Genomic DNA, 21,059 nt, shown 5'->3' with positions numbered 1-21,059 from the left:
GAGATGCTTGAAGTGCTCGATGATTGAGATGCTTGAGGTGCTTGTCATGCTTGAGATGCTAGGGGTGTACTTGAGGTGAGAATCCAGCCCAAGCTTGAGGGGCTTAAGGGCCTCTCAAGCTTGTCGTGAGAACTAGGCCCAAGGTTGAGGGGCTTGCAGTGGCATAAAAGTCAAAGTAAATCTCTACAAGGAAGGGGCGAGCCATGCAAGAAGGGGGGGTGGTTGCTTGACCACTCTGTCTCCCAAAGGGAACCCTTGCCCAAGAGGCAAGTAGGACACATGTCAAGCCCCTAGCTAGGTTACCCTCATGGTGTACCTAAAGCCTATTGGTTGGCCTTCCGAGGGGTCCGATGATAAGCTTGTGGATTTAATCAAATTTTTTAGCATTTATCAAGCCCTATCTGTCAAAGGGGAAAGGGGGACACTTGTCCCAAGGCTACCCTTGTTGCTTGGTATGACTCTTGCTTGTGATTGGCTAGGCATGGAGGGGTCCAATGAGCTTCAAGCATGAGCTACAAGGGGGGGTCGAACAAAGCAAGTAGGGGGACTTCTTAAGGGGTATACTCTCTCTCTCTCTCTCTCTCTCTCTCTCTCTCTCACACACACACACACACACACACACACACACACACACACACACACACACACACACACACACACACACACACACACACACACACACACACACAGTCTCATTGTGTGAAATGTGAAGTGCAAGATCTCCCTCTCCTTCTCCAAGCAAGTAGAGAGGTTGAGAGCCTACACCAACACTGTTGGCTATGGAATGCAAATCCAACCAAGAGCCATGCGTCAATGCTTAAGCTTTCCATCTTCTCCATCTTCATTACTATGCTATTATGTATGCTAGCAAGAAGAGTGATGATAAGTGAGGAACTAGTTCTTTCTCCTATGAAATGTTTCTTCTTCCTCTTCCCTACCCCCATTCCCTGCTAGATCTCTTCACCTTCGAAGGGGTTTGAGGTCTTGGGACCGAAGCTTGGGATAGTTAACGCTTTCCATAAAGTTTATGTTATGCTCGTCATGCATGAAGCTTTACATCTTCATTGCATCACCTAGGTCACAAGGTACACAAAGATTGTATTGTAACAAGTCTGATGGGGAAAACCATAATACAAATGTCTATTGAAGAGGGGACTGGCTCCACATAAATCCAGTCCTCAACTATTGTTATATTCTCTAAATTCTCTCTCTTGTAAAAGTATTATTCATGCCAAGTTAACTAAATGCTATGTTTATGTTGCTATCATCAAATACGTTCACCCGCTATGCTCACAAAGTAACTTCACAAAAGTACTCTCTCTAATTTCCTCTACTCTCAAGTTAATAGGTCAATCCCATTACAAATATGGTCTCATGAATGTATTGAGAAGGGTTATCTCTGCTTATACAATGTAATCAAACCTTTAGATTTATGGATGACCTATTAAGTATCAATAACCCTAACTTTGCCCAGCAGGTCTTGATATCTATCATCCTTGTCTAACAATTGATCCCACCGTTTTATAACAAGAAACTGTCAACAGCTTTGCCTTTACTAAACGTACTATTTATTTGTCAATTGAACTAAATATTGATACCTCTTCTAAGGGTAACTTCTCTACTTGGTTTTTTTGGAAACGGGATCACCTTAATCTGTCGCTGATTTTGTAATGAGAAAGAGCAATAGACCTTTCAAAGTTGCTATACATACTTGTTTGAGTATTCTACATTTAATTATTTACTCCTCTTCGAATGTATTTTCAGCCCTAGAAGAAACTGGGGTTCTTATTAGGACGTTTCAAGCTAATGGCTTCCATAGAAGAATTTTAATTTCTACCATAACAGCTGCCCTAGGTAAAAAAGAATGGCCTGGTGCAAAGTTTGATGTTGCATTACTTATTCTTTTACTGTGGAAGTAGGCCCATATCTAATGGGCCTACTATACTCATTAGTTATGGTGCCTGGGTAGGGTAGGGGAGTGCTATGAATAGAATGTGGCTAATGGCAACAAATCCTATAAAAGTTGAGCTTCCATGCTCACTTAGAATTGGTATAGGTGTACGATTGTGGTGTGTGTATGTACTAGTGAAAGGTTGTCTATACCTTAAGATTGTGAGGATTTCACTCGCAAGGGGGTGTATGTTGTTGGCTCTATGGCAAAAGGCAAAGACAAGCAGGCCATTGTGGAGCTAGCTGCTCCGACTCAATCTCAGGTGACTTTATCTCCAATATGGACTACTGTCTAAGATGCTTGGTTGTGTTGTGATTCACATTTGATATGGTAGTAGAACTCATGCATGTTCTTAACTATACTAAGTCGATGTGATGGGAATAGTTGGCTATTTCTTTTGACCCTTATGTGAAGATTACCTTCTTAACTATGGTTTTTGATGTTCCTTGGCTTGAAGATGGTGGACTTTTATATCTTCAAGCTCTTGATTTGAATACTTGTGTATAAAGACTGTTCTGTACTATGAATGGAATTATAGCACCTTTTTCATTGACAGTTTCTAGTGTTTTTTGTAATTTGAAAGGATTCTTTGGTGTATTGATATCAATACCAGTATACCAGTACCAGTACTAGTACTAACTAGCATTGAAATTCTGAAACCAATACCTTACCAGTATTGCAGCAAAGCAGTACTAGCACATTGGTACCAATATAACAATATAACAGGATAGAACTCACGCAAGTTCTTGACTATACTAAGTCGATGTATGACTGTTATAGGAATGGTTGGCTACTTTTTCTGACCCTTAGGAATGGTTGGCCACCTCCTCTGACCTAGTACCAGTATAACAGTACTACAAGTACCAGTACTACCAATTTATTGGTACTACTAATACCGATACTAGCAGTGAAAACTAAAATCAATACCTGTATACCAGTACACAAATAACAGTATTGTAGCATAGCAGTACAATTGCACCAATACCTATACTTCTTCTGACCCTTAGGAATGCTTGGCTATTTCTTCTAACCCAGTACCAGTATCTGTATTACTAGCACCAGTGCGACTAGTACCAATACTTATTTTGACCCTTAGGAATGGTTGGCTATTTTTTATAACCCCGTACAAGTACCAATACTACCAACACTAGTACTATCAATACTAGTACTAGTACTACTATAACCAGTACTAGCACTAGAAAAGTGAGACCAATAATAGTAAACCAGTACACATATACTAGTATTGAAGCATAACAATACAATACACTAGTATCTATACTACCAGTACCTGTACTACCACCAACACCAACACTTCTCACCCTTAGGAATGACTGGCTATTTCTTGTAACCCAGTACCAGTACTAGTATTAACAGTACCGGTACGACCAGTACCAGTACCTCTTTTGACCCTTAGGAATGGTTGGCTTTTTTCTTCTAACCCAGATGCAGTACCAATGTACTACCAGTACTAGTACTACCAGTACCAGTACTAGCACTGAAAATCTGAGACCAATACCATACAAGTACACATCCGAGAGCGTTTCCATCAAGCATCCTAGAGTTTTACCCCCCTTTCGGAGCCATTCGTGCCATGAGAAACCTCATTTGAGCTATGATTCAGGAGTTGAATTTTAGCCCTCCTTTGGTAGTTTGTGCTACAGAGCTTCCATAGCCAGTTAACAGGTACCATTGTTGCAGTCTCTTCCATCTACGAGATCCCACGGATCATTCGGGAGTGTGTAGCCTCTTGCGGTGTGGCCTCATACACACACATAGAGTGGGAGTTTGACGACATTGTCTTCTTCGACTACATGTACATATACAAGTACAGGTAGACGTACATAGAGCGGCTTGGTTAGCTTCCTATGTGCTTCTTGGCCTCGATTTTGAGTTTGGCTATGGAATCGGGATCGACTCACATGCTACAGGTTTCATTGCTTGCGATATTCAGGTTCCAGTGGGAGGCGTTTTTTATGCATACATGCATATATTGACACCTTTGAGAGTGTTTGAGCTCTTTTGAGAGCAGTTTGACTCCCCGTAGGGATATTTCTTTGCATGCACACGCCTTTGGTGCATGTTTGAGCGTCGTGACAAACTTGTACATCTTTGTGGATACTGCCATTGTACGCTTTTGTGGAGCCATCTTTTGGCTAGTACGGTAGTCCCGACCATTTCTGAGACTTGGTCCGGATGATAGCCATTTCTAAGACTTGGCTATGTGTTTTGCTGCATAACCTATGTTGTTGAGGGTCAATAGCATGAGGTTTTCATTGAGCTGGGGTATTCTCAAATGTGGAGATACCTTCGGTTATACAGGTAGCTGGAGCATCCCTTAGGAGGCCTCGCATAGGACATGTATAGAGTGGTATAGGTGCTTTTGACACCGAGTTGGCAGCCTATGGTCAGTTTGACATTCTATGTGCCTCAATTGGTCTCTATATAGTGTGATTTTGAGAGGCATTTCCATCTTTTATGCTTTGTGAGTGACATACTTGGTCATTTTGTCTCGTATTTTGGTTGAAGAAATAGTCCCAAATACAAAGGAGACCCTGCATTTTTCCATAAGCTTTTGGTAGTTTTGTCACCATGTCTACTAGCAAAGACCGTGACATTTATGACATAAAGAAGTTTGATGGCACTATTTTCAGCTTTGGAAGAACCAAATTTATGATGTGCTTATCCAAAAGAAGCAAAAGTTGCCTATTGCCTATGCGGCTAGAACTGAAGATATGCACATGACTGAGTTTCAATGGGAGGAGCTTGATGAGCTATGCAGGCCTACGATTAGACTGCACCTTGGTGAGTCTATGTACTTTTCATTGTTAGAATGCGAGACTGCTCATGCTTTATGGCAGGAACTATGCGACATTTACGAAAAGGATACAGCTAGCAATAAGGTTTTCATGATGCAAAAACTTTTAAAACATTCATATGAAGGAGCCTGCTCGCGTTTCCAGCCATATCAATGATTTTGATTCTCTTTTTGCCCAGATTCGTGCACAGCGCATGACCATTGATGATGAGATGAAAGCAATCTTTTTGCTTTGTTCGTTGCCACCCTCTTGGGATAACTTTTGCACAGCTGTTAGTAACTCTACTCCTAATAGTACGCTAAAATACGATGATGTTACTAGTGCACTTTTGTCAGAGGAGATGCGTCGGAAGACCATGAGTAGCTCGCATTATGGCGAAGGTCATTATGTGCAAAGGGATGATAAGCAACATAAGGCCGTTCTTTGCAACGTGAGTCCAAGAAAGAGGGCAATAGAGATGCATCAAAGGGTAGATCAAAGTCTCGTGGTCGCCGTGTTCAATGCCATCATTGTGATAAGTTTTGTCACATAAAGAAGGTTTTTAATGCTTGGAAGCATGACAAAGAGAAGGGCAAAGGTAAAAGCAAAGATCATGATGATAAAGAGAAAAAACCAAAGAGTTCGGTTAAGATTGAAGAACTGAACATAGTTCAAGATGACGGTGATACGCAAGACATTAATATGTTGGCTGAAAGTAATGATGTCTTTTATGATGCACATGAAACACTATCTTTGCAGAGTTCTATGCCAGTTGAACTCCTTGTTAGTGGTGAAGTATCCCATACATGGATTCTTGATTCGGGTGCTTCGTTGCATGTCACACCTCATAGGCATTGGTTTACTACATACGAAGAAACCATTGGCTCTGTTACACTTGGTTCTAGTTACTCTTGTGACATTGTTGGCATAGGTGATATTGCCATGGTTATGGAAAATGGGGTGAAGTTTATCATCCATAATGTGCATCATGTTCCAGCCTTGACAGGTAATCTGATTTCGGTTGGACGTCTTGATGACTTGGGCTACAAAGTCATTGTTCATCACCAGTGTTGGCGTGTTGCAAAGGGTCATCTTATTATAGCCCATGGTGCTAAAGTTGGTTCACTTTATCCTCTTTATGTATCTGATAAAAACAGTTTTCTTTTTGTAACCCAGCCGCCAATCGTTGCTTTGTGGCGTAGCCGGTTAGGGCATATGTCAAAGAAGGGAATGGAGACGCTCTCTCGTTTGAGCTACTTATAGTCTTTGTCATTTTTTCATTTTCCCTTTTGTGAGCATTGTCAATATAGAAAGCACACACGGACACATCGTACATATTCTTTTGACAAAGAAAGAAAACCCTTAGTGCTTGTGCATAGTGATTTTTGTGGGCCTATGCCTTCTAAATCCCATGGTGGTGCCTCCTATTATGTTACATTCATTGACGATGCAACATGGCATGTTTGGGTCTACACCATGAAGTCTAAAGATGAGACCTTTTCTTGCTTCAAGAAGTTCTTATCCAGTGCTAAAATAGTTGAAAGCTTTGCGCTTAGACAATGGTGGAGAATATGTCTCCAAAGAGTTTACAGACTTCTATTCAAGTAGGGGAATTAAGTGGTATTGCGGAACAAATGAATAGGACCATCCAAGAGTGGAGTATGTCTATGCTATCACATGCTAATTTACTGCAAGCGTTTTGGACTGAAGCATCATACACATCACCACATGCTTCATTACAATTTTGTGTACCTTTGGAGTTATGGTCAGGACATATGAAAAAATTTGCACATTTGACTGTGAAGCTTATGTACATGTATCCAAGGAGTTGTGTCATAAAATCTAATATCTAACCAACCCAAATAATTTTCTCATATTAAAGTGATCTTTTAATGTGGAAAAACAAATGGGAACAAGGGTTAGAATATAGACATGTGCTTATGGATCTGTCTCAACACGGGGCCAAGGTTAAAAGGGGTCCAAATGAGAGATGGTATGTTAAAGAGAAATGCTACCTAATGGAGCTTAAATACCGTAGGGTTAGCTTCATTAAAGACCTCCAAAGGTTAGTGTTCAAAAGTCCTTTGACCTTAGGCAAGCTAGGGCTGAACTTGAGGTGGGAATCCTACCCAAGCATAAGGTGCTTGTTGGCTTGCTAAGTGTTAGTGAAAACCTTACCCAAAAGCTGGAGGTGTTTCTCACATGATTAAATGACTAAAGTTCTTGAAGTATTCAAAGATAACTCTCAAGAGGCATCAACATTTCCATGCTTTATTGACTAGGTCCTTGAAGTATTCAATTCAACTAAATGACTTAATAAGCATAAAAGACACATGTTCAAATGATCCTTCACATGTGGCCCTTATGATGTGCTCGAATGCTATTGGATAGGTTTTAAAGGGTTCTAACGAGAATTTAGATACATAAAAATAAATAATTAAGTTCTTTCTCTCAAAGAGGAAAAAGAGGACACGTGTCCAAATGAAATAATAAAATAATGAGAGAGAGAGAGAGAGAGAGAGAGAGAGAGAGAGAGAGAGAGAGAGAGGTGTGGACCAAGCATGAGAGGGGGGTATACTCTCCCACACACACACACACATTCTCTCATTGTGTGGAGTGCAAAGTGCAAGATCTCCATCTGCTTCTCCAAGCTTGTTGAGAAGTGGAGAGCCTACACCAACACTCTTGGCTATGGAATGCAAATCCAACCAAGAGCCATGCTTCAATGCTTAAACTTGTCATGTTCTTTATCTTCATTACTATGCTATTATGCTATGCTAAACAAGAAGAGTGATGATAAGTGAGGAACTATTTCTTTCTCCTATGGATGATTCTTCTTCCTCTTCCCTATTCTCATTCCCCACTAGCTCTCTCCACCTTTGAAGGTGTTTGAAGCCTTGGGACTGAGGCTTGGAATAGGTAATGATTTTTGCAAATTTTATGTTAAGCTCATGATGCATGAAGCTTTCCATCTTCATAGCATCACCAAGGTCACAAGGAACACAAAGATTGTATTGTAACAAGTCTCTCTTGATGGGAGAATCTATAATACAAACGCCTTTTGGAGGGAGGACCGGATCCAAGTAAATTCAGTCCTCAACTAGTATCATGTTCTCTAATACTCTCTCTCTCTCTCTCTCTCTCTCTTGCAAAAGTATTGTTTATGCCAAGTTAATTAAGTACTATGTTCCTGTTGCTACCATCAATTAAGTTCACCCTCTATGTTCTCAAAGTATTCTCACAAAAATGCTCACTCTAATTCCACTATTCTCAAAGTTTATAGGCCGTTTCCATTACATTGGTATCAGAGCATTTGGTTTCTCTTTTCTTGCTTAAGAAGAGAGGTCCTTAAGTAGCCTATTAATGGTTGGTTTTGTTAATTATATTAGGGTAAGTGGGACAAGGATCTATTATTGATTTTGTTGAGCCCACTATGTGGGATATGGTGCACACCTCGGGAGCTTTGATCTTAATAATGGGGTCTTGTTAGACTTGCCTATGGCTTTACCATTATTGAGCCATAAAAAGCCCAAAAGGAGCTATCCCTCGGCAATTATGCTATGTTAGACCCACCCCACTACTCTTTATAATTAACCAATTTGAGCCGTGGGTGTGGATACTTAAGTGCTTATTTTCAAAGGCTAAGAGGAGTAGCAACTAAGGTTTTGAGTTGCCAAAGAATACACTGAGTAAACACATAAGTATAATTAGCATGGTTGACAATAACCAAGAGAGTAGAATGACCATTAATAACTTTGATTTTTCACATGAAGGTGGTAATGATGATGCCCCCATGTTTATGAATTATCTTGTTACTAGGTTGCATCAAGCTATGGGCAACCCTACTTTGCAAACCAAAGTTACTCAAAAACTTCGTGCTTATGGGATTTCCCTTCCTGTCCAAGAGGAGAGAGAGCTTAGGAGGCCTCTTGATGAGACCCCCAAAACAAGACTCTCTCCCATACGAGAGGAGTAATCCAAAGAACAAGAAAGTAATGAATTCCTAAGTTCCTCTGAAGATGTGGCTCCACGAAGATGGTAGTCTAAACAATCGCCAACTGCTTCCATGAGGAAACGGTCAACACACAACCCTCCTCATCACTCCGAAAGGGAAGAGAGGAAACGAAGGAAGAAAAGGTCAAGAAAGAGGTCAGCCTCTTCCCCTTCTACTTCACCTTCCTCCTCTCTCGACGAAAGTTATGGCTATTCTCCTAAAGAATACAAGAGGGGAGGACATTGCAAATCATACCTTGCATGGCGAAGATCACAAAAGCTCAAGAAGTTCAAAGAGGGAGGAAAGATTATCTCTTTTCTCACCTATGATGGCACCTTTGGTGCCACCGACAAAGTATTTGCCTTCATCCAACAATTTGATGCGGCCTTTGAGAAGAGGGCTTCACGGAGTCCTCCAAGATATGCCATGTAGCTATGCACTTCCAGAAATTGGCTTGACAATGGTGGCTAGCCTCCGTGGCAATGGTGAATCCCCAAAGACATGAAAAACTCTATGAGTTTCCATCATGAAGCAATTCCTTGCAAGCGATGCAAAGGACAAAGTACTTACCAAATGGTGCAGTTTGAAGCTTCTCTCACATGAGTCTATTCACAAATATGTGGACAAGTTTTGGGATTTATATCTCAAGGCTACTGTCTTCCAAAAGATAGACTTTGCCGAGCAAAGGCAACAATTTTGTGCGGGATTACTTGAAGAAATGGCCGAGTATGTCAACTCTCAACGTCCTGGTTCTATCACCGAAGTAATCCACCACACCATGGTTGCTTCCCGCATCAATTTCCAACAAGGGGCTAGACGGAATGTCAAACCCATGGAAAACAAAGATAAAAATGATGCAAAGGGGAAAACCAATGCCCAAAATTCTTCCCAAGGAACTTCCCACAACAACAACAATAGGTCGAAGGCGAAGGGATTTTACAAAAGTAAAAACAAACTCTCTCTTGAAGAGCTTGAATCTTTTCGCAAGGAGCATAAGTGTTTTAAGCGTGGGGAGCAAGGATATGGCTATCGTTCTTGCCCCAAGAAAAATGCTCGCAATGAGACTCCTAGGGCTTCCACCATCTAAGCTCCAAAAGAGGATGCTCATTGCAAAGGATCATCTCTCTCCTATGCTTGGGGAAAGGTAAGGGAGCATGACGCCTTCATCTTGTTTGACCCTGGCTCTGCTCACAACTTCATATCAACAAAGTTGGCCACCAAGTTGGATATTCAAGCTTTTGAGATGGGAGATATTGTAACGGCGGGAGGCTGACACAACTTTCAAGGGACATCAAGCCTCTGTTACTCCCTTGATTGGGAGTTGAGACTTTATGTCCAAATCTATGTCTCTCCTCTCCAACATGAGGATGTTATCCTAGGGGTGCCATGGTTTGATCGCATAGCTGCCAACGTGAAGTTCCCTGAAAGGAGAATCTACTTCACCTATAGGGGAAAGAACATGTACATAAATGCTAATGAGTATGGTCTTACTATGCCACTTGTAAATTCACCATCTTTTGATAAGTCAATTAAAAACCTCGATTTCTTGGTGCATGATTTTTGTTAAAGAATCCACTAATGACGCTAATGGTTTATCAAATGAAAATGGTAGGAATCAGGAAGAGTTAGACTTGTCTAATTTTCTTAATGGATTTTAAGATGTTTTCATCGATTTTATCCCTATGGACTTACCTCCAAAACAAGGGGATGATGACCATCAAATTGAGCTCCTACCAAGAAGCTCATTGCCTAACAAGCCTCCTTATCGAGTTTTCCAAGCTCAACAAGAGGAGATCATGAGGCAAGTAAAGGAATTGGTAGACAAAAGGACGGTGAGGCCTAGCTCCTCTGCCTTTTGTTCTCCAGTCCTTTTAGTGCAAAAGAAAGTGGTACATACCGTATGTGTGTGGACTATCGAGCACTAAACCATATCACTATCGAAAACAAATTTCTTGTGCCTCAGATAGAAGGTCTGTTTGATAAGCTACAAGGCTCTACTTAATTCAGTAGGATTGACCTTAAAAGTGGCTATCGTCAAATAAGGATAGTGGATGAGATATCCTAAAGATTGCGTTTTGTACAATGTTTGGTCTTTATGAATATCTAGTCATGCCTTTTGACTTGACCAATGCACCAACCACATTCAATTGTTTGATGGAAAAAATATTTAGACCCTACCACAAGTTCACTGGAGTGTTCTTTGATGATATCATCATCTACTCCAAGTCCTTGGAGAAACACAAGCAACATCTCCACGTGATTTTTCAAGCATTGAGGGAAAACAAGATTTTACTCAACCAAAAGAAAAGCAATTTTTTCCTTCAAGAAATTCAATACTTAGGTCATATTATCTCTCAAGATGGTATCCGTATGGATCCATCAAAGTTAGAGGTAATAAAAGCATGGCCTAATCCAAGGAATCTACATGAGCTAAGAAGCTTTATAGGTATGTGTGAATACTATAGACAATTCATAGCAAAATTTTCTCAAACAGTAGGACCATTACACAACTTAACAAAGAAGAACATTAAGTATTCATGGACTGCTAAGGAGAAAAAAGCTTTTGACATGCTCAAAAAGAAGCTTACCACTCAACCAGTCCTCATGCTTTTGGATCTCTCAAAGCCATTCGAGGTCCAATGTGATGCTTGTGGTGATTGCCTTGGAGTAAACTTGCTTCAAGAAGGGCATGCCATAGCATATGAGATCCAAAGGCTCAATACGGATGAACAAGTCTTGGGCATTTATGAGAAAGAGCTTTTAGCTGTTCACATGCCCTAGTTACATGGAAGCACTATTTATTGGGGACTCCATTCATTTTACAAACAGACCACAAAAGTCTCAAGTACTTCATGATGCAAAACCAAGCTTTCCGACAACAAATGATGTGGGAAAATTTTCTTTCGTACTTTTATTTTCATATTGCTCACTTTGCTGGTAATCACAATCAAGTGGCTGATGCACTTTTACGATGACCAAAAGTCAATGTGATGTCTATAGCAACTCACAATCATCTATCTTCCATGATAGATGAGTATGCTATTGACCCTGACTTCAAAGATGTAATGTCAGCCCTTGCTTTGGGGAAGAAAGAGGAACCATTCACCTTGCAGGATGGTTATCTTCTCCATGGCAATAGGCTATGTGTTACCCAACCCCTTCGTGAGAAAGTCATGTATGAATCCCATGCCCCTACCTATGCGGGGCATAGAGGCATTCAACCTACTCTTCGAGGAGTAGAGACATACTTCTATTGGCATACCATGAAAGTGGACATACAAGAGTATGTTCAAAATGTGTGGTATGCCAAAAGACTAAGTATGATAGAGGGAAGAAACATGGATTACTCCAGCCATTGCCAATCCCCAATTCACCATGGGAGAGTATATCCATGGATTTTATCTTTGGGTTACACAAGTCTATCCATGGGAAGACGGGAATATTTCGACAGGTTTAGCAAGCAAGCACACTTTATTCCTGTCAAAAAGACTGTCAAGGCACACCAAATGGCAACCATCTTCATATCTCAGATATTCAAAGACCATGGATTACCAACATCCATCGTGTCGAATAGAGATCTTAGAATGACCAGTAATTTTTGGAAAGGTCTCTTTGAGAATCTAGGTACAAGATTGAATTTCTCTTCGGCCTATCACCCACAAACTGATGGCCAAAGTGAGATAGCCAATCTTAATATATTCAATCTACTAAAGACTTATGTTATAGAAGTAGATCAACGATCACAATGGGAGAAGTACTTACCCCTTGTAGAGTATGCGTACAATAATACTGTCCATACTACTACAGAAAAGCACCTTTTGAGATCATAGAGGGAAGACCTAAAAGTCCCTTGCTACTTAAAGTACATGGGAAGATCTTCGCTTCTGATGAGTATAGCCGTGACCTACAAGAATCTTTTCAAAAGGTTAAGGAGGCTATATCCATCTCTCAACAAAGGCAAAAAGCTGCTGCTGACAAGCACACAAGGGCCTTAACATTCAAAGAAAATGATTGGGTCTTACTTAAGTTTTCCAAGGCTCGATTGAGGCAAATGACGAGCAAAAATCCTACGGACCATCAAAAATATTATGTTAAATTAGCAAAAAGATACTATGGTCCTTTTCAAATCTTGAAGCCAATCAATGACATGGCTTATCAACTCAAGATGCCCAACCATTAGCTCATACAAAATGCTTTTCATGTGAGCCTACTTATGCCCTACAAAGGAGAGCCACCAATAGAACCAAATATTGAAGACCCTCCAAAAATTGAAGACCAAGAAGAGGTGCTACAACCCGAAGCTATCTTTCGGCATGAAGACAAGGTACTATGGCATGGGTAGATTATCTGACGGTATCTTGTTAAGTTAAAAAATTATCCATTTGAAGATGCTAGATGATGCAAGGAATACAACTTAAGGATAGTATGAACCTTGTCAATGCTTACAATGCTGTACTAGAGTAAGCAAATGCAAATGCTTTCTAAATGAACAATGTTTTTGTCTTATAAGACTAATCCTCTTTTGTGCACAAATTTAAATAGTATGCATGCTTATAATCATGTTTATGTGATGGCGATGTCTCTCAAACACCAAGTAGAATTTGTCACTCCACTTTGGGAGTATGATAAGTTACCATATACATGTGTCGTGATGTGTGAAAACACACTAGGACCGCTGGGACATTTTTTCCCTCTTTAGGAGGTTTTTCCTCCCGTGCATTGTATATAGGCCCATCACTCTAGGGCTATCTATCTTTCCATTGCACATTAAGTAACACACTCTCTATTGTGTGCCTTGAGCTTCCTTCATCTTCTCCAAGCTGTGTGTGTTTCTATGCAACCCTAATTCCAACAATTGGTATCAAAGCAGGTTGCGTCCTCCCGGGCTTAGTCGCCAGCATCTCTAGCACACGCCTGCTCACTTTCTTCGATTTTTGTAGCTTTTCTGAGCATTCGCACGTCGACAAAAATTTTGGGAGTGCTCGTCGAGCTTAGTCTACTCAGATTTTTGATTCGGGCTCATTTCGACCTTCGTTTCCACTATAGGCAGGTCTACACAGGCAGTTTCATCATTTAGTGCAGAACTGTCAGTGTTGTTTTTTACATAACAGGTCCCATACAGTCTAATGTGGGTTGTGCTATATAGCACGTGCTGGTCTCACTCTTATCCTCATTTTGAGTAGTTTTCACATTAGGTGCAGGCATTTACCATGGTTGACAACAACACAGATGTGTTCAAGATGTTTACTGCTGAGGATAGATTGGATGGGGACAATTACCCTATGTGCAACATGTTCCTGTGTCAAAGGGCATCTAGAATATTGTGCAGGGCATTGATGTACGTCATGGCTCTAAGGATGTAGGCGATGTTGAGGATGTTCCAGGTCTTGTTGCAAGGAATGCTGCTATTAGAGTTGTTTTGCCTACCGTAGAACATGCTCGTTGGGATGTAAAGGATGCATAGCCTTATGTGTTGATTGTGTTGTCTATGAAGCGCACCATTACTCCTCACATTTGTTCAACAAAATCTGCAAAATAGGCTTGGGATATTCTAGCAGGTCTTTATGCAAGCCGCAATGAGGCTAAAATAGCTTTGCTGCATAAAGAGTTGGAATCAAAGATTATGCATGAGGAAGATGATATGGACACTTTCCTTCCTCATGTCAAGGATATCAATGAGAAACTTATTTCTGCAGGTGAAGTCGTTTCAGACAGTTCCCTTATGCAGACTGTTCTTGATGCCTTACCAGATTCTTATAAGACTTTTTCTAGTACTTGGAGACTTATGACCCAAGGAAATCCTGAAGTTGTCAAGTTTGATGCATTATGCACATTGTTGTTGCAAGAGTCACTTTCCAGAAAAACAAGACTAGGCAGCGTGCAGTTGAACAAGCTTTTATTGCTTCTCAAAGAAACGGTGGTAACATCAGTGCAACCACCTCTTATGGTTCTGCTGTGAGTGGCAAAACTTCTGTTCCTAATGCTTGTGCTGGCAGCAATTCATCTGGAAATTTTGGTGATAAGGGCAAAAAGAAGATGCATTTTCATTATTGTAAAGGTAACGATCACTAGATCAAGCAATGTCTTTAGTTGAAGGCCAAAGAGGCTAAGAAGAAAGAGGGTGGTACCACTGCAAATGTTGGTTCCACTACAAATGCAGCCATTGTCGAGTCTTCTTTGAAAGGAGACTGTGATGCCGATGTTGATGCAGAATGGGTTTTTAGTGCAGAGTGCACTTACAATCTTGTTGTCCATGATGCATGCATGTCAGTTGCTGCAGATTCACATGTGTGGTATTTTGACAATGGTGCTACAAAGCACATTATCTCACATCGTGGATTGTTCACGTCACTCGAGTCTGTCCATCATGGGAATTCAGTCACTTGTGCCAACAATGCCTCTTATCGGGTTCAGGGAGTTGGAAAGATTGTGCTTACTGCTGCAAATGGAAGTTCCTTCACACTTGTTGATGCACTTTATGTACCTGGGATCAAGAAGAATCTCTTGTCTGTATCTGCACTTGCTAGACTTGGACTTGCAGTCAAATTTGTGGATGACAGATGTACTGTTCATGATCTCAGTTTTGGTGATGAAATTGTTGTGTCTGGTCTTTTGTGTTGTGGGTTGTATAAGCTCACTTTGTATGACAAGTGTGGACAAAATTTTACAAACGCAGTTGCAGATTCAAGGGCTGTTTCAGATGCAAAACTCTGGCATGCACATTTTGGGCATCTAAATTTTGCCAGTTTGTAGAAATCGGATATGGTTGCTTCTTTGCTGTCTCTTGAAGCACCTGTCAATCATGTTTGTGAAGGCTGTATTTTGGGTAAGATGCAGCGTTTGAAGTTTCCAAAGGATGGTTCAGTTAGGGCCACATGTAGGTTGCAGCTTGTGTAGAGTGATGTTTGTGGGCCCATGCAAACTCCGTCTTGGGAAATTACATGTACTTCGTGACTTTCACTGATGATTACTCCAGGCAAGCATGGGTATTTCCGCTTAAAGCGAAGTCTGAAGTTTTTATGTGCTTTAAACAATTTTTGGCTATGGCTGAAAATGTCTCAAAATGTACTATGGGCACCCTCTGTTCCGATCGAGGGGGGGAGTGTATATCTCATGAATTTAATGCATTTCTGGCTAGTCGTGGGATAAAACACCAATGTACAATGCCTTATACGCCTCAACAAAATGGTGTAGCTGAGAGGAAAAACGGGTCACTTATGAAAATGGCACAATATATGGTTCAAAGTCAAGCTTTGCCGCATTCTTTTTTGCTTGAGGCCATCATGTGTGCCACTTATGTGCTTAACAGGTATCCTGTGAAATCTTTGCAGTCTATTACTCCATATGAAGCATGGCATGATAGAAAGCCTTTTATTGAGCACATGCCTGTTTTTGGCTATTTGGCATATGCTTTAGTGCCACAAACATAGCGTAGAAAGTTGGATGATAAGGCTATCAAATGTATTTTTGTTGTTTATAGTGTTGAAAGCAAAGGTTACATGTTGTATCATCCACAAACAAAGCGTATTCTGGTTTCACAAGATGTAGTGTTTGTGGAAGATTCTGTTCAGCCCTTGCTGTCATGTACTAGAGATAGTAATGTAAGCTCACAGGACATTTATGACACTTTTTTACCTCTTTTCAGTGGTGGAATTTCGAATGAAAAATTCCAATGAGGCAAATGTACAGCCTATGGGGGTTTCCAAAAATGTTATAGATCATCCTATTACTGATGCAGATATACATTATGTACTTGATGAGGAAAGGGCTAAAAATCAGCAAGCTAGAGGTATGCCAAAATGGCTGGTGCATACATTGCGTGACAATAAATTGGATGCACCTTTGTCTAGTTGTACTCGTTCAGGCTTTGGCCATGCATCTTATGCATCAGATTGTTATGCTTTGGTTGTGTCTAGCTTACATGATGTTAAGGAACCTCTGTCTTTTGATGAAGCACAAAATTCAAAAAATTGGATGGCTGCCATGCAATCAGAATATGACGCACTTATAGAAAATGACACATGGACTTTATGTGATTTTCCTCCTGGCAAAAAGGCCATTGGTACGAAGTGGGTTTACAGCAAGCCGGATGGTGAGATCGATTGCCATAAGCACAACAAAAACACATAGATTATGAAGAGGCTTTTGCTCCCACTTTTCGTATGACTACTGTGCAATTTCTATGTGCATTGGCAGCTCATTTTGGTTGGGATGTACATCAATCAGACATTGTTACTGCTTTCTTGAATGGTGACATATTTGAGGAAGTTCATGTAATGCAACCTCGCGGTTTTGTCATAAAAGGACAAGAGGACAAAGTGTGTAGATGTAATAAGGCTTTGTATGGGTTGAAGAATTCTCCTCCTGCTTGGTATGAGAAAGCTGACACTCATTTGGTCAAACGAGGCTTTCGTAACAGTCCAAGAGAAAGCCAATTGTATGTAAAGCGTGAGGGTGATGTACTTCTCATTGTGGTTCTTTATGTAGATGATTTGATGATCACTGGACCAAATAGAGACATATTGTTGAATTTAAGGCTGATTTGAATGCTATTTTCAAGATGAAATATTTGGGGCTATTGCATCATTACTTGGGTTTACAGTTTAAGCAGTGTGATGATGGTATTACCTTGTGTCAGAAAAGTTACAAAGAGACATTGCTATGTAAGTTTGGACTTGAGGATTGCAAACCTATTGTCACTCCCATGGAAACATGCTTGAAATTGAGTCTTCATGATGCTAGTGATCCTTTGATGTCACTCTTTACCAAACTGTTGTTGGATGCCTTATTTATTTATGGAACACAAGGCCGGATATTCAATTTGCAGTCTCACAGGTCAGTAGATTTATGCATAGCCCAGGGTCTAAGCATTGGCAAGCTGTCTAGAGGATTTTCTGCTACCTTAGTGTCACTTTCCATCTTGGCTTGTTTTATCCCAAGGGGGATCATTGCCACCAGAATTACATGCTTTTTTGGACTCATATTGGGCTGGTTGTTTTGACACGTGAGTGTCCACGAGTGGTTTTTGTTTCATGCTTGGTAGTTCATGTATATCATGGTTGAGCAAGAAGAAACCTACGGTGGCTACTTCAAGTTGTGAGGTTGAGTATAGGGCAGTCTTCACAACTACGGTTGGTGTGTATGGCTCAGACGCCTTATGGCTGATTTGGGTGTTGGACAGGACACTACCAACACTATCTACACTGACAGTCAGAGCTCATTGGCAGTTGCGAGGAACCCAATTTTTTATGCTTGCACAAAGCACATTGAGGTGCATTACCACTATGTCAGGGAGAGGCTCTCAGTAGGAGAGATGAACTTGGCTTATGTGCCAACACAGGACAACCTTTCATATCTTTTCACAAAGGTATTGTCTTGTGAGAAGCTCGAAGCTTTCAGCAAAGCTTTGGGATTACTCCCCTTTGTGGACTGATCATGTCCTCAGGGCATGGCACTTCCATATATTGATGTGCCAGCTCTCGTTCATCGCATCACTCCAGGGGGAATTTGTTACCATATACATGTGGTAGTGATGTGTGTGAACACACTAGGACCGCTAGGGCATTTTTTCCCTCTTTAGGAGGTTTATTCCCCCGTGTATCATATATACGCCCATCACTCTAGGGCTATCTATCTTTCCATTGTACACTAAGTAACACACTCTCTATTGTGTGCCTTGAGCTTCCTTCCTCTTCTCCAAGCTGTGTGTGTTTCTCTGCATCCCTAATTCCGACATGATATGGACTAAAGAGCAGACATGCTTGAGGCATCTACGTCTCCCAAGCACCAAATGGACTAGTCACCCATTCTGGAATAATGTCGCAAGGTGAAAAAGGGTCCTCTACCCGCTAAGAAATGTAGACTAATGACTAAGACTTTATCTCTTCTACCTCATAGTCGAGGACGACTATGATTTCAAGAGAGAGGTAATGTCATAAAATCTAATATCTAACCAACCCAAATGATTTTCTCATATTAAACTGATCATTTAATGTGGGAAAATAATCAGGAACAAGGGTTAGAATACAGACATGTGTTTATGGATATGTCTCAACACGGGGCCAAGGTTAAAAGGGGTCCAAATGAGAGATGGTATGCTAAAGAGAAATGCTACCTAAAAGAGCTTAAATACCGTAGGGTTAGCTTCATTAAAGACCTCCAAAAGTTAGTGTTCAAAAGTCCTTTGACCTTAGGCAAGCAAGGGAAGACCTTGAGGTGGGAATCCTACCCAAGCATGAGGTGCTTGTTGGCTTGCTAAGTGTTAGTGAAAACCTTACCCAAAAGCTGGAGGTGTTTCTCACATGATTAAATGACTAAAGTTCTTGAAGTATTCAATTCAAAGATAACTCTCAAGAGGCATCAACGTTTCGATGCTTCATTGATTAGGTCCTTGAAGTATTCAATTCAACCAAATGACTTAATAAGCATAAAAGACACATGTTCAACTGATCCTTCACATGTGGCCCTCATGATGTGCTTGAATGCTATTTGATATGTTTTAAAGGGGTCCAATGAGAGTTTAGATACATAAAAATAAATAATTAAGTTCTTTCTGTCAAGGAGGAAAAAGAGGACACATGTCCAAATGAAATAATAAAAGAATACAAAAGAGAGAGAGAGAGAGAGAGAGAGAGAGAGAGAGAGAGAGAGAGAGAGAGAGAGAGAGAGAGAGAGAGAGAAGGTGTGGAACAAGCATGAGAGGCGGGTATACTCTCCCACACACACACACACACACACATTCTCTCGTTGTGTGGTGTGCAAAGTGCAAGAGCTCCATCTCCTTCTGCAAGCTTGTTGAGAAGTGGAGAGCCTACACCAACACTCTTGGCTATGGAATGCAAATCCAAAGAAGATCCATGCTTGAATGCTTAAGCTTGCCATCTTCTTCATATTCATTACTATGCTAAGCAACAAGAGTGAGTATAAGTGAGGAACTATTTCTTTCTCCTATGGATGATTCTTCTTCCTCTTCCCTCCCTCATTCCCCGCTAGCTCTCTCCACCTTTGAAGGTGTTTGAAGCCTTGGGATTGAGGCTTGGAATAGTTAATGCTTTTTGCAAATTTTATGTTAAGCTCATGATGCATGAAGCTTTCCATCTTCATAGCATCACCAAGGTCACAAGGAACACAAAGATTGTATTGTAATAGGTCTCTCTTGATGGGAGAATCTATAATACAAAGGCCTTTTGGAGGGGGGACCGGCTCCAAGTAAATTTGGTCCTCAACTATTGTCATGTTCTATGATACTCTCTCTCTCTCTCTCTCTCTCTCTTACAAAAGTATTGTTCATGCCAAGTTTATTAAAAACTATGTTCATGTTGCTACCATCAATTAAGTTCACCCTCTATGTTCTCAAAGTAATCTCACAAAAATGCTCACTCTAATTCTCTTAATTTTGCTATTCTCAAAACTCATAGGCCATTTCCATTACAAGTTGCGTGCTAAGCTAGATCCTAAGTCCAGGAAATACATCTTCATTAGCTATGGTGTAGATGGTCAATTTGGCTATCGTTTATGGGACAAAAAGTCGATCACTGATCCGTAGAAGTGATGTTGTCTTTAATGAGAGAAAGATTCATAGACAACCAGTGAAAGAGGTTGAATTTGGGAAAGTGACATTTCTTGATGTACCACCTCCTGTCCAAGCAGCTCCCGAGCCACTTACTACACAGGCTAGTACGAGTTCAGCCGTGGAGATCTCAAGGAGTCTCACATTTGCTACAACGTTTTGTTCCAGGCCTGGATTTGGTTTTTCTTGACAGATAGTGGTGAGCCTTCATGTTACAAAGAGGCTATGCTAGCCAATGATAAGATTCAGTGCGAGCATGCTATGAAGAGGGAGCTGTCCAGTATTGCAAAGAACAAAACATGGGAACTTGTTCCATTGGCAAAAGGTAGGAAAGCATTACCTTGTAAATGGGTTTACAAGAAGAAGATTGACAATTACAAAGCTTGTTTAGTGGCCAAAGGTTTCAAGAAAGAATATGGTGCCAATTTCTAGGAAATCTTTTCTTCAGTGGTCAAGATGACCACACTGAGAATGTTGCTTGCTTTGGTTGCCACTGAAGATATGGAGCTTGATCAAATGGATGTTACTACAACTTTCTTACATGGTGATCTCGAATAAGAGATTTATATGCAGTAACCTCAAGGGTTTGTGCTAAAGGGCAAGGAACATTTGGTCTGTAAGCTTCTAAAAAGTCTCTATGGCTTGAAGCAATCATCTTGACAATGGTATCAAAAGTTTGATGCATTTATGAGTTCCCTAGGCTATAAGCACAGTAATGAGGATCCATGTCTTTATGTGAAAAGACAACCC

Source organism: Adiantum capillus-veneris, chromosome 2 (assembly GCF_014529385.1).
Source record: "Adiantum capillus-veneris isolate H3 chromosome 2, ASM1452938v2, whole genome shotgun sequence".
Lineage (NCBI taxonomy): Eukaryota > Viridiplantae > Streptophyta > Polypodiopsida > Polypodiales > Pteridaceae > Adiantum > Adiantum capillus-veneris.
The sequence above is the reverse complement of the archived record's forward strand: the minus strand, read 5'-3'. Positions refer to the sequence as shown.